Genomic DNA, 4,184 nt, shown 5'->3' on the forward strand with positions numbered 1-4,184 from the left:
AAAAAAAAAAAAAAAAAAAAACACTTTAAAATACATAACAGGTAAAATGTTCATTTTGGAATTTAAGAAATTTATGATAGAAAATCATACACACATTAGGTGGCTACAACTACCATACAAAGAAAAAAAGAAAAATAATAAGTGTTGGTGAGGATGTGGACAATTTGGAACGTTTGTGCACTATTAATGGGAATGTAAAATACTGCAGCCACTATGGAAAATAGTGGCTCACGATTCAAAATATAATTACTGGGGCACCTGGGTGGCTCAGTCAGTTAAGTGTCTGCCTGCAGCTCAGGTCAGGATCTCAGGGTCCTGGAATTGAGCCCCATGTCAGGCTCTCTGCTCAGTAGGGAGTCTGCTTCCCCCTCTCTCTCTGTCCTCCCCTCACTCGTTCTGTCTCTCTCTCTCTCAAAATAAATAAATACTAAATAAAATCTTTTAAAAAACAGAATTTCCATATGATCTAGAAATTCTACACACCAAGGACAGTTCTTGTGTGAGGAAAGTGTCTTCCTCATTTTCTTGTGAATTATCCATGCTTCTTTTAAAGAAATCCCTAATTTTAGTGTGTTAGAAGCATTTGACTCCTTCCTGTTTCTGGTTTATTTTATTGGAGTCACTATATGATCTGTGAAAGGCTTCATCTTATCCATCAGCAATGAGTCGCACTAGCTGCAAATAGATTCTGATTTCCAAAACTATTCCCTTAATAAAATTAGGGTGGTATGGAGTTTCAGTTCATAATGGTTTACATGTAGAGAAGGATTATACAGGACACAGATTATACAGACAAATGCAGGATATAAATATTATTTATCTTTATTTTGTTATGTTTATCTTCACAACCATCCATAAACTCCAAGCTGTTTTGGATTCCAAATACACTCAGACAATAGCAGGAGCTACAGACAGCTTCTTCATCCATGAGACAATGCCATTTCTTCTACTACAGTTTCCTGATTTAATTCTTTATACATCTTATTACTTTGAATAATGAAGCATTAGCATGATACTTTTTTTTTTTCTTAAAGATTTTATTTATTTATCAGAGAGAGTACAAGCAGCAGGGAGCAGGAGGCAGAGGGCAAAGCAAGTGCCTTGCTGAGCAAGGACCTCAATGTGGAACTTGATTCCAGGACCCTGGGATCATGACCTGAGCCAAAGGCAGATATTTAACCAACTGAGACTCCCAGGCGTCCCAGCATGAAACCTTCTTTCCTACCCTTCCTATTATTTCACTCAGTGGTCCATACATTTGAATGATTCTTTGTTCTTAATCAAGACATCAATTCATCAATCATTAATGAATTCACAATTACATGATAAAGATATTATGAGTATGTATCACACATGCATTGTAAAAAAGCATGTAAAAAAAGCTCAATGCTCCTTTTATTCTGTTGAGAAATGGGTAAAAAATAATGAGAAAAAATAAATACAAAATTTATATTTAGAGATAAATTTAGTATAAGTTAAATTTGATATAGGAATAATGAGAATGACCATGAGGAGCTTAACTACTAATAAAAACACAGAAGCACCAAGAGACCTATAACATGTCATAAATATAGGATCTGCAAAATGAAGACAAACTGTATATGGCACAGTGAAGAATGTTAATACAAGTTATAATGAAAAATAGTAACAGGAATGCTAATAATCATTGTAATATAAAGGAGAAAATAGGAAAAGAAAAAGGAGATGAAGGCAGTAGGGAAGGTAGAGAAAGAAACATAAGAAGGAGGAGAATGAAAATTCAGCTAAGGCATTAGGACGAGTTTCAAGAATCGAAAACAGAGGTAAGAACAACTAGAGAATAAGAACACTTTTCTCAGGACGCCTGGGTGGCTCAGTTGGTTAAGCAGCTGCCTTCAGCTCAGGTCATGATCCCAGCATCCTAGGATCGAGTCCCACATTGGGCTACTTGCTTCTCCCTCTGCCTCTGCCTGCCATTCTGTCTGCCTGTGCTCGCTCTCTTTCCCTCTCTCTCTCTGATAAAAAAATAAAATTAAAAAAAAGAACGCTTTTCTCTGCATTTGAAAATGCGCTACCTTTAGTAATTTTACATATGGTCAACTCCTTCAAGCCAAGATGGGTGGGTCAGGATTGTGACAACGAATATTTCTTGACCCAAAGTCGTAAATTTTAGAATGAGTTTCAAAAGCATTTCCAAACCAAAACAAAATTGCCTAAGGTCAATCACAATTACTTAAAAAAGACTGAAATCTCTGCCAATTATCTGTGCTATAACAAAATACAGAGGAAGATGGACCATAATTACTTCAAAAATCCAAGAGCTCTGAAATAGGGACTATTGGTAGCATATGATTTAGAGTAACTAAGGATTTTACTAAAATTGTAACAGCTGAGCTATGTATGTTTTGAGGAACCATAACCCAATAACCTTAAACTGGAACAGGTGAAATACATCACTTTTTTCTAAAGGGCTGAGGAGGTTAGACAGTGAACAGCTGAAACGTGAGGCAGGATATGACAATATTTTTGAAATTAGAGATCAGTTTGCTTTAACTTCAATATCTTTCTTAATATTGGAACAAATCCCCTAGCAAGCAATTTGCAAAGCTCTAGAAAGTACAGGAGGCAGGGTAATAACCAACATGACTTGGTGGACAACAAATCATGTCAGTTCAATCGAATTCCCTTTTACCCAGTGACAGCCTTATAAATGTGGAGGAACAAATGAAGCCATAGATCTTGGCTTCACAAGGCTTTTGACTGTGACTCTCATACTCATAAACATGATAGTAAAATACGGTTTAGATCATAATCTTAGAGGAGTAATTAATGATTGCTCATTGTTCAGAGATTACTCAATGAGATGATTATATCAAGGAAATTACCTAGGCATTTCTCTAGGACACATTTTTATTAATGGCTCAAATATCATAATACATAGCATTTTCATAAAATTCATGTTTATATCTATATATAAAGACAAATTCAAATTAAATTATTATATTTGGAATAGTAAAAAGTCACTTCCATTTGGTGACCCTGGGAGCCTATTTCTGAATCATTCGCATGGGGTATAACAATATTCATAGATTGTGAAGGTTTTCCCATTTCCATTGCATCTCCATTGGAGTTATACTACCTACTGAAGTTCAAGATAAGAGCACTACTGCTCTTGGATCAGTGGAAGACTGTGGAATTGCTCACCAAGAAAGATTATTTTCCCTTTGCAGATACATTTCCCTTTTGTGTTATATCTTCCAGTGCCATGTTTTCATTGTGAATTCATTGACCATAGCTACTGTAGTGAGAGTCACTGCTTAAAATCAAGGTGGATTACATTTGAGAAATGTAAGCAAATAATCCTAAAACTAGAAATATTTTTAATACAAAATAATAAGGAAAGAAAAGACATCAACATAAACTAGATACAGGAGAGAAAGTTTACCATTTGGTACTGCCAATTTATTTAAATGTAAAGGTAAACATAATTTGAAAGTATTTCATTTAGGATACTGTAACTACATTCATCAAATAGTCTATGATTGCATGATGTCAGCTTTTGCAACAGAATTATGGTGTCATTATAACATAAATTAATTAACTTTGTAAATGTATTATCTGTTTTCTATAATAAATCACCAATAAAACCATCTTATCCCATACTTTTTTTGGAAATATTACTATAGTAATTTTAAATTTCTTCCACAATTATTAGTCTAAATGTTCCCTTTTCTCTTGAATCGATTTTAGCAATATAAATAATCCAATAATATCTCTCCATTCATCAAGAATTTCAAAGCATTTTCATTAAATTACACATAATAAAACATGGGTTCTATTAACGTGACTTACATAAGTCACTAAACTTCTTTTTGCCTCATAATTCTGATCATTAAAGTAAGCTTTAAAACAATGATTACTTGGGACACCTGGGTGGCTCAGTTGGTTAAGCAGCTGCCTTTGGCTCAGGTCATGATCCCAGCGTCCTGGGATCGAGTCCCACATCGGGCTCCTTGCTTGGCAGGGAGCCTGATTCTTCCTCTGCCTCTGCCTGCCATTCTGTCTGCCTGTGCTCGCTCTCTCCCCCTCTCTCTCTGATAAATAAAAAAAAAAGAAAAAAAAATTAAAACAGTTATTACTTTATAGTGTTTTTAATAAGGGCTAACTAAAAGAGTTAAAACATGCTAAACTCTTAGAATCACACA

This window comes from Mustela nigripes, chromosome 3 (assembly GCF_022355385.1).
Source record: "Mustela nigripes isolate SB6536 chromosome 3, MUSNIG.SB6536, whole genome shotgun sequence".
Lineage (NCBI taxonomy): Eukaryota > Metazoa > Chordata > Mammalia > Carnivora > Mustelidae > Mustela > Mustela nigripes.